This window comes from Spinacia oleracea, chromosome 3 (genome assembly GCF_020520425.1).
Source record: "Spinacia oleracea cultivar Varoflay chromosome 3, BTI_SOV_V1, whole genome shotgun sequence".
NCBI lineage: Eukaryota > Viridiplantae > Streptophyta > Magnoliopsida > Caryophyllales > Amaranthaceae > Spinacia > Spinacia oleracea.
Window position 1 is genome coordinate 106,743,007 of NC_079489.1, and position 14,572 is coordinate 106,757,578.

The 14,572-nt window shown below is 35.4% G+C and overlaps 1 long non-coding RNA gene across 13 annotated transcripts; it reads right to left on the minus strand.

The window, feature by feature from the left end:
* Window positions 1-2,759: 2,759 nt before the first annotated feature.
* On the minus strand, window positions 2,760-11,371 carry LOC110785232 (uncharacterized). Of its 13 annotated transcripts, XR_002532543.2 has the most exons (8): window positions 11,216-11,370; window positions 10,640-10,688; window positions 10,462-10,526; window positions 10,324-10,393; window positions 10,120-10,213; window positions 5,275-6,445; window positions 4,405-4,459; window positions 2,760-3,045 (listed from the first exon to the last, which is right to left on the minus strand). It is a non-coding gene; the product is annotated as an uncharacterized lncRNA (long non-coding RNA). The 13 variants fall into 13 exon arrangements; XR_008930842.1 differs by having other exon boundaries at window positions 5,275-5,510; window positions 6,237-6,445; window positions 10,324-10,688; window positions 11,216-11,371; XR_008930841.1 differs by having other exon boundaries at window positions 5,275-5,677; window positions 6,237-6,445; window positions 10,324-10,688; window positions 11,216-11,371.
* Window positions 11,372-14,572: the final 3,201 nt, after the last annotated feature.

Consider the following 14,572-nt stretch of genomic DNA (forward strand, 5'->3'; position numbering starts at 1 on the left):
AGCAACACTAAGCGACAAAGGAATGTTAATGCACACTTGTCTAAAGGACAAGTGGGAGACTGAAGGAAATGTGTCCTTCACCGAATGTGCATTAGTCTAATACCAAAGGTTCAGATTAATTACGAACAATTAATTCAGTGAGATCAAGTGATCGGAACAGCTGGCTGGATCTATGCTTCCAATCAGTGAGTTCTACTCATAATTAGGTCAAACCATTGGCATGTAACAGATCACCAGATTAAATGAATTGGAAATTCATTTAATAGCTTTTCGGGAAATTAGTTCGAAAAACATAATCATACGATTAAACGTTGAATCGAAAATCGTATATCGTATTGCGTATATTCGTAAGCTAGGTGAAACGAATAATCGTATCCTACGACATTGGATCGTCAATTATGAAACGATAAATAAATTGTTGAAGGATAATTTAATGGCAACACGAAAGCATCCCACGAGCCGAACGCACGAGGTGCAAGGCCCATAGGCGCAGCGCGCAAGCACGCATCTCTGGCCCATGGCCTTGGTGCCTAAGTGTGCGCGCGAAAGAACTTCAGTAACGACAGTGCTGGTATGCGGACCAATTGCTTGTTGCGCGTTGCATGCTTGTCGTGGGCCTTGCTGGCCGGTTGAGCTTCTAAGCTTGGACGGTTAGCTTGGCTTATTAGATAAGTTATTTCAAAACCTATTCCCTATGTTTTCCAACTAACCTAATATTCTATTCTAACATAAGAACCTAGAGAACCATAATTCTCTCTATGCCTCCATTAGAGCGTTATTCCCAAAAGCAAAATATCTTGAAGGAGATCTAAGCCATCAATCTCAAGACGGATCTGAACGTGTCGGTGAACCAAGTAGAGGAACGACATTTGGAGTTCTTGTTCGTGTTCGTTGAACTAAGGGGAAAACACGCTACAAACGTAAGTTATGCTTAATCTGTACTTTATCCATGCTTTCTTCATGTTATGTATTTAACTATAAACCCCTACAGATATCCCATTTGAATGTTTTGAATCACTTGAACTTTATCATTAAATGCTAAACCAAAATTAAATGAATATGAAAATAGAATTTTATAAATATGAAATGGTTAAACCCATTGTTTTAAACATAGATCCAACAAATGTTCTTAAACAAAACATAAAAGAAAATCAAAGCCATTCTCAAATATGCTTGATTCCCATTATTGCTACATGCGCGTTGTGCTTCACTTGTGTCAATAGTTTAGTAAATGGATCTGCGACGTTGTCGTTAGTTTCAACCTTGCAAATCTCGATTTCTTTCCTTTCAAAGATTTCTCAAAGAATGTGAAATTGCCGCAGTACGTGTTTGACCTTTTAGTGGCTCCTAGGCTCCTTTGCCTGGTCAATGGATCCACTATTATCGCAATATAAAAAAACTGGTCCCTTTATGGAGGGGACAACCTCAAGTTCTTCTATGAACTTCCGAATCCAAAAAGCCTCCTTTCTTGTTTCTAAGGCAACAATGTACTCGACTTCAATTGTAGAATCCGCAATGGTGCTTTTCTTAGCACTTTTCCAGCTTACTGTTTCACCATTAAGGCAGAACACAAAACCAGACTGTGATTTGTAATCATCTCTATCAATTTGAAAGCTTGTGTCCGTATAGCGCTTAACAATGAACTCATCAGTTCCACCATAGACTAGGAATTGATCCTTTGTTATTTTTAGGTACTTTAGGATGTTCTTGGCCGCAGTCCAGTACGCCTCTCCTGGGTCTGACTGGTATCTGCTCGTTGTACTGAGTGCGAACAAAACATCCAGCATAGTAAAATTCATAGCATACATGATAGATCCAATAGGCGAATCATATGGAATTGTACTCATCTTTCTACGCTCATCAAATATTTTGTGACACTAAGTGTTGCTTAGATATATGCCATGTGACATGGGTATATGTCCTCTCTTGGCTTCCATCATATTGAACCGAGCTAGCACCTTATCAATGTAAGTACTTTGAATTAGTCTAGTCATCCTCTTACATCTATCCCTATAGATATTAATGCCCAAGATGTAATGTGTCTCTCCTAAGTCCTTCATCGAGAAATACTTTCCAAGTTAAGTCTTTATAGACTCCAGCATTAGAATGTCATTTCCAATAAGTAATATGTCATCAACACACAAGAAAAGGAATGCAATTTTACTCCCATTGACTTTCTTGTATGCACAAGATTCGCCTAGAGTCTTGATGAAGCCAAATGCACTGCCTTCTTCATCAAATCGTATATTTCAACTCCTGGATGCTTGGTTTAATCCAAAATGAATTTATTAAGCTTGCATACCTTTCCTGAATTCTTTGGATCAACAAAACTCTCCGGCTGTGTCATGAACACAGTCTCTTCAAAAATATCATTCAAGAAGCACTACTACATTAAAGAGAAAATGCAACGGCGAATTCCGTTGCAACAGGCCCTAAAAACCGTCGTATCAGACTTAATGCAATGGCTCCATACCGTTACATCCGCTGGCGTTGCATCAGACCTAATGCAACGGCCCATGGTACCTGATTCAACGGCCTTCTACTTTTGCAATATCCACAAGAGGAAAAAACATCATAAGTTACCCTTAAAATAGGCTTATAAGTTGCCCTTTATAAGGGCAACATATGGCTGGGTCACTTTTGTAAAATTATCAAAGGTTGCCCTTGTATAAAGCTTATAAGTTGCACTTGTTGCAACCAAGGGCAACTTTTGAGTTTTTTTTTTTTTTTTTTTTTAATCTGCAATATAATTCCTGATATTCTGCAATATAATTTCTGATTTTGCAATATTAAATTCTGCATTATAATACTGTTTCACCAAACATCAGCTTAACATTCCTCAAAAATGATATAAATTTCAAATTTTCAATAATATTACTGAATTAATTCAAATGTAATTAATTAAATCAATAAATATCTAAGTAATGTAAGAGTAACTACAAGCCTACTGAGGGTAGTTCAAAATCGTTGAAGTAAGTAGCCCACTTGTCTCGAACTTAATCCAACTCCTCTTTGGTAAAGGGCATTCCCTAGAGTTTTGAAAACCTTTAAAAGAACAACGTACATGCAAACCAATAAATTAAATTAAGTTTCATATGCAAAAACAGAAATTATATTGGTAGAGAAAACAACTTTTTGAGTTTACTAAGATTCATTTCAAGTTCTTTATGCACATCTATGGCTCATTTGGCCAAAAATGACATTTTCGATCTCAAATATCAACAAATGAACCTAAGGACACTTTCTAAATCTTTTTCATGATTCATACGATTAATTATATGTTTATAAGACTCATTTCAAGTTCGTTATGCACGCCTATGGTTCATTTGGGTCGATATAGGTAATTTATGCCCAAAAATGGCATTTTCGATCCCAACTATCAACAAACAAACTTATATTCAAATTCTAAACATTTTTCATGATTCATATGATTTTTTATATGTTTATAAGACTCATTTCAAGTTCGTTATGCACGCCTATGGTTCATTTGGGTCGATATAGGTCATTTATGGCCAAAAGTGGCATTTTCGATCCCAACTACCAACAAGCGAACCTATTTCCACATTCTAAACCTTTTTAATGATTCATATGATTAGTTTTATGTTTATGAAACTCATTTGAAGTTTGTTATGCACGCGTATGGTTCATTTGGGTCGATATAGGTCATTTATGGCCAAAAATGGCATTTTCGATCCCAACTATCAACAAATGAACTTATATTCAAATTCTACACATTTTTTATGATTCATATGATTTGTTATATGTTTATAAGACTCATTTCAAGTTCGTTATGCACGTCAATGGTTCATTTGGGTCGATATAGGTCATTTATGGCAAAAAATGGCATTTTCGATCCCAACTATCAACAAACGAACTTATATTCAAATTCTAAACATTTTTCATGATTCATATGATTAGTTATATGTTTATAAGACTCATTTCAAGTTCTTTATGCACGTCTATGGGTCATTTGGGTCGATATAGGTCATTTATGGCAAAAAAACGGGAGCAAAAACGGCTATTTTAGTCAAAATATGACATATAACGATCAAACGAGCCTTATATTTGGATAAATTGACCAAAGTAGTTGAGAATGAGGATTGGCAACCTAATACTAAGTATTTTAAACATGTAAAGGGTTAATAATTGCTATTTTGGTTCATTCGTTGAGAGTTCGGAGCGAAAACGGCTATTTTTGTCAATAATGACCGACTTTTTCATTTTAAGCTAGGAAAGGTAGCCAAAAATCTACTCTCGAAAGCTTTTCAATTTTGGTAGAAATTAAGATTTACACATCTTACTCTTAAAAGGTTGCACTTAATAAAGCTACAATAAAGATAGAAGCTTTAATTTATCTAACAGAAATAGTTGCTGGTGAAATGGTAAGAGATATTTTCAACTCACAGATAATAGGCTGATATGCAATAATCGGGGTGCCGAAGCAAAGCCAACATAGATTCTGGAAGATTAAAATGGAACAAGTTTTGAATCAGTAATACAAAATCAATAAAGAAGAATAAGAAGGATTATGAACTTTAAACAAAAGTGAACCCCTTCCTACTTTAGCGCACACTCAATCACTCACTCATCCACACAAGAGATCATAACAATCAAATAATATTAGTAATAACTTTTGTAAGGCTTAAAAGAAGTGATTATATAATACCACCAGGCCTGAAAGAAAGCAGTAACTATTCACAACTAGATTAGTAACTCTTAACTAAACAAAATTATTGTTTGGAAATATCCCATGATTATTTTGCAAGTCTCCAACCATTATACTAACCACCAATTCTTAGTTTAAACCTATCATGACCTGCTTCTCCTAAAGCCAGCAATTGCTAGTTGCATAACAACTACCTTCTTTACCAATAGTCCGAATCTGACTTATAGAACTCACCCTTAACAACATTGCTATGCCAATCAAGCCAAAACCAACAAAAAATTACACTGATATCATCCTCCAAAATGCCAATAAAATGTATCAACTATCGCCATGAAAGTGATAGAAGAATATAAAACCAAAATAGATCTAAAGTCTGGAAACATCACGGCCTCAAGCAATATCCAGAAATTAGAGATAGTTACCCACTGCTAACTTCATTCCCTAAACTCATTTCAGGAGACAAAATACTAGATATAGCATTTTAATACAACAGTCATAAGAAGTCACATGGCACAGGGCTATTCATGCCCTTCAATAGAACGAAACAACAGATAATACTTTGACGAGACACAAATTAATGTCAAAAGACACCAGAAAGAAAGACCCACCAGTTAAAACATACTTTAAACCTTCTGGGGTTGATGTATCAGCAGTTTCAGCAATCATGCCCAAATGAGATCACAATACTGTCACTGTGCCGCCTGATGTTGTCGTAGCACAGGAACAAGAACACAGCCCCATGGGCAGGCCTTGCACGGAACATAGCAAAGGGCAGAACAACAGCTACCTAGCACACGAGCAACCACCTAGAAACATCAACATTGCACGAGCCTTACAGCAGCAGCTCCACAGCAGCAATGCACGAGAAGAACAACAGCAACAACACACCCATAAATTAAGAAGAAAAAATAGAGAGTAAAAAATCATTCGTGCAGTAATTCCCATTCCATAAAAATATTGTTCTTCGGAGGCAGCATCTCGAGGATGTCCCTGAACTTATGTTAGGAGGTCCTGTGAACAGGATTGGTACTGGCATAAGTTTTTTCTACCACATTTCCTATTGTTTTCTGAAGTACTGCACAGTATAATTTTAATACTTTTATTCAATTTCCATCACAATAATTTTCTAACAGGATAATAAAACATTAGCATAGTTCTGTTCCCGCATATTAATAAAAGGTGTGATGCCAGTTGTTTAACCAAGTTCCTCATATATAAGCTCATTGTAATCAAGACGTGTCACTAAAAGGTGTGGTGTCGAGTTGTTCAACCAAGTTCTTCAAGTGCGTTTCATTTTATTGGGAGAGTACGCATTACTAGCTTTCACTAGATAAGCATACGGTCATTATATACTCTCATTTTATACTCTTTGGTGATGCAAGCATCTCCCTTGTTTCCCAGGTATAGCTTTTTAATTGATATGAATTATATATGCTTTCGTGAAAATAAGCATCTCCTTTATTCCCGAACCCCCTCCCCCTTTGTTTTCAATGAAAGCAGAAACTGCTTATTACATTAAAAAGGAAAATTTAGTACGAGTCAATATTAACCAAAAAGTTCGACTTCTTACAGCAATAAGGGATGAATTTCCAGGAAATCTTGCAGTGGGGAAGGTCCTCACTAGATGATATCAGACTTTGCTTCTCAACCCATTGCCTAGCAACATCAACAAGATTACCGGAGGTGCCGAAAAAGTCGCATTTGCAGCAATCTCAGCAGCCCATTTCTGAAAGCTTGATTTTGTCCTTTTTTGTGAAAGATGATGAACAAAAATAATACCTGCAAAATAGTTCCATGGAAGCATAAGCCAACAAAATAACATGTTCACTTTCCCTCTAGTTAATAAAACTTGAAAAATTCCTGTAATATAAGTTACATTACTTCTCCTTCCACAACAATGGATAAAGTAACTAAAATAATTTCCCTCTATATATGCTGTGTTTGCTGAACTTTCAAGATTCCACATTTCTAACACTACCAATAGGAAGTTAACAGAAAGCCATATGTCAGAAAAAACATTTAGGAACCCACGAAAGTGACACTTATGTGGAAACCAACACAGTTCTAGTTTTTCTTTATCCCAAGTATGAGCTTCTAAAACACACCAGATTATTATTAACCAGAGAAACCAATACAAACACGGGGGAACAAACAAGGAATGTTCCAACAAACCTCCAATTTAACACAATGGGGGTTACAAAAAGTAGGATATATCCATTTGTATAAAGGCAGAACAATCGCCTGTTATCTTTTATCTGTAAACATAAATAAGGATTCACGCTACATTTGTAGAACCAGCTACAATTAAGCATAAAGGTAAAAGCTGCCAAGTTATGGGAAGTACAACGCAAGAGACAGAAGAAGATTCACCCAACCAGAAAATCGTGATTACGCTGCTGAATATTATATCCATCGTAGTTGAGATAGATGTTCCACCAAAGCTATTAGAGATGAAACTGGTAAAGAAAAAGTCATGACCTCTAGAGATCAGTTATCAGTACATGCGTACTAGGGTAACATAAGTGATCTTTCCTATTACTCCATTACGATGGAACTCTACAGATATTAAAAATACTAAAGAAACACCAATCTGGCCCCCCTTAAATAAATACTAAAGAACATTATGGATATTGAACATTATGGGTTAAAGGAGTGCATAAACTTCATAAATAAGCAATCATCTTTTTTTAGTGTTCCTACAGTACATACTTCTCTTGGCAGCAGGAACACACTGGTTCACTTGTTTTGGCCGGTCTAGAACATACTGCAAACAAGTTTTCGGAAGGAAGGTAACCTACGTTGCCATAGTTAGCCTGCTTTATCTACTCTGGAACTCATCTCTTTGGGAATGAGACCAGTAAGTTCTAAGTTATCTTGTTGTAACAAAACTTTGACTAAGTTCACTTTATGCCAAGAAAGTATATTGCCATAACATAAAATTGAACCAAGCGGGAGTATAGACTAACAAACCAATTGAATAAAACATTGACATAGTTTACTTTGAATCACAAAGGTTATATTCCCAAGCGGTTATACAAACTAACAAGGTTATATTTCAAACATGTACATTGTATAAAATAACAAACAATGAAACCACAAATGATATATACCTACGCGAGAATAGAGACTAACAAACAATTGACGAAAGCCACATATTCCCATGCCAGACTATAGACAAACTTTAACTTAATTCACTTTTTAACTTGGGGGTCGAGTTTGGTTATAAGATACTCCGTAGTTGAGCTCACTCAAAATGGGCTCAACTTTGGATTCGAGTAGCTTAGAAAAAGCAGTGATGGAGTCAACAAATATTAAAAAGATTCTTCCTAAAGAAAGCATGCTACTTGGATATACTGCAAATAGGTGAGGTCTTTACCCTAGTTTAAAACTCTCATCTATATAGATCAACCACAACTCTATTCAATCGTCATGAAATAGGTCTCTCTAGGATATCAAAAGTTGTTCCACTATATAAGTAAATACAAAGCTTCAAAAGAGCAACTAAAGGAAGCTTCGAACTTTCTAACGTATGATAAGGTTATGTAGGATATATCTTACTAACAAGTTGAATTCAATTTCCAATCACTAAAGTAATAAGTTGTCAGATAACGACTCACAACATTTACCTAATCCATGACAAGAATTGAACATGCTAGGTTGCTAACTAACATGAAGTCCCTCTTACAAGTTTTTGCAGAGAAGAGGACAAAAATAAACTCTAAAACACAAGTACTACATTATCATTGACCCAGACAATGCAAGCTGCCAGTAGATTACTTTGGAGGAAATCTATCTTTTTCCAAATATGACACTGTTCAATGATCAATTTTCTGGTGTCTACAACAAAGTGATTCTCATGCGGAATCTCAGCAACATGCTATTACAAAAAAAATCAATAGATCAAGATAATGACAAAATATATTGATAAAGATAAATCAATTCGTGAAACAGGATCATTTTAATGAATCAACAAAATGACATTCTACTCTTGAAATAAAAATAGCTCAAGGTGCTTGACAATAGACAGCATCTTAACCAGGATCATATCGTCAAGGAGAAAGAGAAGGAAATGATGAAAGGAAATCAAAATTCCAGACAAACAAAGAAAGGAAATCCATAAGTCATTGTCTGTAACAAGAAGTTGAGCAACAGTCAGGTCCAACTGACCAAAGAGAGGCAGGTACTTCCATAATCATAAGTAGACACTTAGTTACTTATATTTTGACCTAACTAAATAATGTGTCATATAGATCCATGAGAATAGTATGCCCAATAGTAGCACATGCTTTCCCATCATGTTCAGCTTGCGATTTTTGTAGATCAACATAACTATAATATTTGAAATATAACTTACGTTCAAAATAATTTATTTAGTGGAGATTAGCTGCAAGAAACTCAAATAAATGTTTTACAACTTTATCAAAGACCTACCGTGCAGATTGTCAAGTTCAATAATCAATACTACATTGAATAATACATACTACACTCTGCTAGCAAGAAAAACTAGACAAGGAGATAAACCATTGGATATAGTGGAACATGTTCTTCAGAATGTAATCGTCAACGACATCTACCAAATGATAGTTTAATTTCATAAATCTAATATCCGAATAAGTAGCTTCTTACATTTAACATGAACAAAATTACATGAACATGCAACATCCATAAACTTGATCTGGTCACAAGGAGGAAAGAAAGGAAAAAGAAGGTAAGAAGCAATCATATGATGTTTTGTAGCACAAGAGACACACGTGCACTATAACTTGGCAGCAATAGTCAGTATATTATTTACAACACTATGACATAAAATTGATCTTATAGCAAATAAGGCAGCAGAAATTACAGCTGATTAGAGGTTAGAAATTTCATCCGACGATTCATCTGATGATTAAACATCAGAGAACTTTCAAGATCTTCAAAGCTCCAATCAATCAATATCAAGAAGAATAATCAGAATGATTGCCTGATTAATCAGATTAGCATTATTTTTTTATAAGATTTTTCTTCTTTTTAATTTAACCTCATTAGTCAACACAACAAACATAAACTACAGACAAGAGAAGTTCCTTAGATACCTCCCCAAGACCCCAATTGAGCAAGTGTTGAAGGCTACAATCACCTTGGCTAAAAAAAACACGATATCAGTAATTCAGTTGTATAGAGACAAAGCACGAACTAAATTCAAATCGGCATTATTGTCGGAATATTAGATAGAGTGAGAGTGCATCAATACAATACATCAAGTTGTCCTTGTCAATAAATAAACAAGTACTCCAATTTTCGAGGAGATAAAAATATAGGGAACACAAGAACTCAGACAATCATCAAATAAGGTTTCAGAAAATGTTACCTCCTAGTAAAGTAATGTTTATACAAATCTGTCATATTTTGGCAAGTTTTGAGCATACAAGGGATTGAATTGTGAATTACTTTGTAAAAGAAGAAGTACTGACCATAACTCCATAAGAGTCTTGGGCCATCAAGAATTCTGGCGAGAAGTTTAGTAGATTGAAATTCTTAATGAAGCTACCATTGTGGGTGAATACTCTTGCATTGTACAAACAAAAATATGATGACATGAAAGTCAGGTGATTTGCTACAATAGTAATTTTTAAAGAGAAAAAAACAACAAAATATCAAATGAGTGTATGACTAACCTGGAAAATCCAAGGGTCATTTGGGTGATCTCTGCAAAAACTGCTGGAGTGAAAGCAAGTCTTCGATATTCTACAAGATTTTTTTAGTAGGATCAATCTCGTTGTGAATTAGATTCCCTAATAGAAGAGAAATAATACCTGCAGATCCAATGGAGATATCTCTTGAACTACCCATGCAATTATATATTAATGGAGGTATAAATCTAGAGTTTCCAGTAGTATGCACCAAACAACCAGGTACATAATTAATTAATTAACATCGCGTATTTGCACCCTGACTGATAAACAAAACTGGAGTTGTGGCAGTAGAGCTTACATAATCCATATTACGGGTTTAAGTTTGCAAGTTTAGAATACCGTATATCCTGTTACAGCAACAAAACAAAGAGAGTCACAGATGACTTTTGGACTGGAAATAATGGAATTTCATTGCATACCTAAGAGATATACATAGACTAGCAATAGTGAGGCTAGAAATGAGGTCTCCTCTAAACTTCTTGAGATTATAACCTCTTCCCCGTAAAGGATAGGAAACACAACTAGAAGACCAAGAATAAACATCTAAAATTGAAAATCTACAGTTTCAATTAATAAATTTCATTTTATTTTTAACCAGATTCGTCCTATGGTGAAATATTGTAAGATTTGATTACACCTAAGTTAATTGATTTATAACCAAATCACTCTTCTAGCTTAAACCCTAAATTTTCATCAATCCAATAAAAATTCGACCTTGATTTATATGCCGTAATTACATCAACCATATTACCAATTAGATTAACCCTAAATTTGAAACAATGGCAGGAAAAAAATTTGAAATAAGGAGGACATTTTCAAGGTCTTTCAAAATGAATAATTCGGATAAAACACCAAAAAAGAGGGAATCACATACCGGAGCAACCACATCCAATTCAAACGGCAACCAGCTCGCTACTTCACCAAATGCTAGAAGATTGAATTGGGGGTTTAGAAATGGAGGCACGGGAAAAGAAATTAGATAGGGTTTAACTCTCCTCGTATTTTACTTTCCCATCTGGAACACATGAACCTGACCCATTTTAAATAAACTAGTTGTTGGATCGTGCGCTAGCGCTCCTCCAAGGTATACAAAATTATTTTTGTAAAAATGTTACTTAAAAGCTAGGAACTTACAATTTATGATAAATGCTAGAAATGAATGTTAAAGTGAGATGTTGGATTTACATGTAACAGGAAATAGAAACCATATGCGTTTTAATTGATAGTTCGAAGGTACAATATATAGGAAATTATACCCAATTAAAATAATACATTTTGTATAGCAATGGAAGGGTGAAACCGTAAATGCTCTATTGTTAAGAATAAGACAAAATAAAACAAAGAAGGAAATGAAGGGCATGCACGTAAATGCACTATTGGGTGAATAGTAATCAAAGTATGAAGCTTTATAAGTGTTAGGATTAGGGAAAGTATTTGGGAAGGTTGGGTTTAAGGTTAATTTGTGTGAGTGTGCGAGAAGCTGACGAATGACGCAGTAACTATAGATTTTTTATTTACTTCATATATCCGTTGCATCAGCCTTATCAAATGATAGGCCGTTGCAGCATTCGTTGCATTATCCCTTCCTAATGCAACGTTGCAGCAGCATTGGAATATGCTGTTTCATTAGCCCCATCTATTGCAACAGTTTAGGTTTAACCGTTGCATTAGATGCTTTATGAACGTTTCATTTAGTCAAAAATGTAGTTGTGAAAGAATTTTTGACATCCGTTTGCCATCTTTCATAGTCATGAAATGCAACAATTGGAAGGATTATCCGAACAAACTTAAGCGTTACAACTGGAGAAAAGGTTTCAACATAGTCAACGCCGTGAACTTGTATGTATCCTTTTTCTACCAATCTAGATTTGTATCATACATTTCCATATTTGCCTTTCTTCAATTTAAAAACCTATTTTCTTCCAATAGGTGTGAACCCATCTGACAAATCAATCAAATCCCAGACTTGATTTTCTGACACGGAGTCTATTTCAAGTTTCACGGCCTCTAACCATTTTGCGGAGTTTGGTCTCGTCATAGCTTGCTTGTAGGACAACAGTTCATCACTATCTAATATGAGAACTTCTATGTTTTCAGTCAAGAGGACTCCAGTCCATCTGTCCAGTTGAACCTTAGTTCCATGTGATTTACGAGGGGCAACAACGTCTTAAGTAACTAATCCATTGGATATTCTAATGGCCTTGGAGGTTCTTCATCTTGAATACTTCCAATGGATTGTCCAAAATTAATCGCTTTACATGTACTTCGCAACCCCAAATCTTGAGAAAAGAAAAATTTGGAAGTTTCCCATTCCATAATTCATATGGAGTATTTTCAACAGCTTTTGACGGAGCACGATTCAGTGTGAGTGTTGTTGTTTGCAACGGATGTACCCAAAATGGTAAAGGAAGTTCGGCTTGACCAAAATTTAACCTAACCATATCTAGTAAGGTCCTGTTTCTCCTTTCTGACACACCATTCCATTGAGGTGTCCCCGAAGCAGTCAATTCAGAAACAATACCACAATCTTTAAGATGATCATCAAACTCGTGGCTAAGATATTCACCTCCTCGATCCTATCTTAGAGCTTTGATTTTCTTTCCAAGTTGATTCTCTACTTCATTTTCAAATCCTCGGAATTTCTCAAACAATTCATACTTGTGTTTCTTTAAGTAAATATAGCCATATCTACTGAAATCGTCAGTAAAAGTTATGAATTAACTAAAACTACCTCTAGGTTTTGAACCATAGGCCCACATATGTCCATATGCATTAGCCCTAGTAGTCCACTTGCTCTTTCTCCCAACTTTGAGAAAGGTCTCTTTATCATTTTTCCAAGTAAACAAGATTGGCATTGATCAATGTTCTCTAAGTCGAATGATTTTAGAATGCCCTTTTTTTGAAGTCTTTCCATGATCTTTATGTTTATATGGCCTAATCGACAATGCCCAGATATGTGAGATCCGAATCACCAGTTTTAGCCTTTTTGGTATTTATGTTAAAGATTTGTTTGTTCGAATCAAGCACATATTGACCCTTTTCTTCTTGTGCAGAACCATAAAACATGCCATTAGAGTAAAAAGAACAATTGTTGTTCTCAAATCTAAAACTAAAACCTTTGGAATCCAAACTTGAAACGAAAATTATGTTTCTTGTGATACTTGGAACGTAGTAACAATTTTATAGTTCCAATACCAAACCACTAGGCAAAGGTATAATATAATATCCTACGGCTAATGCAGCAATCCCTGCTCCATTTTCCACGCGTAAATCCCCCACGCTTTTATCCAACTTTCTACTTCTCCTTAGTCACTATGAATTCGAACGTAAGTGTGAGCCACAACCAGTATCCAATACCCAAGAAATAGAATTTGCAAGATTACAATGTATAACATACAAACTTGAAGCATAAGCCAAAATTTTCGTTCTTCTCGTCTTTCTTTCTCTTCAAGCAATCCCTCTTTCAATGCCCATTCTTCTTGCAATGGAAGCATCTAGAGTCGCCGGGAGAATGGCTTAACCTCACCCTTCTTACCTTTTCCCTTGCCAAATTTCTTGAAGCCCTTGCCCTTACGCACCATAAGCATGTTTTGCTTATTCTCTCGTTTGAGCGTTTTTTCAGCGGTTTTCATCATACCGTGAAGCTCAGTAAGAGTTTTCTCCATACTGTTTATGTTGTAATTAAAATTGAACTGATCATAGACATTATGAAGTGAATGAAGAATTATGTCAATGGCCATCTCATTCGAGATACAAACATCCAAAGCCCTAATGTTCTAAAACAATCCAATCATTTTAAGAACATGGGGACTAACATGTTCTCCTTTCTTAAGCTTAGTCTCAAGGATTAACCGCCGAGTTTTGAATTTTTCAATCCGGGCATGTTCTTGAAACATGTTCTTCAACTCCGATATGATTTGGTAAGCATTCGAGTTGATGAAAGATTTTCTGATGTTCAGGAGTCATGGATGCAAGCATCACATATTTGACATCCCTGTTGGCCTGAATCCAACGATTAAGGGCAGCTAGAGTTACCTCCGGCCCAATCTCTTCCGGTAACTCTTACTCAAAGACATATTTTTTCTCCTCGTGCATTAGAACTATTTGTCATTTCTTTTGTAAATCGAGGAAATTGTGCCATACAACTTCTCTTTATCGAGAATTGAACGTAAATTGGAAAAGTTGTTAATGTTGTTGGCCATTGATTACTACAATTGAAAAGAATTTACAA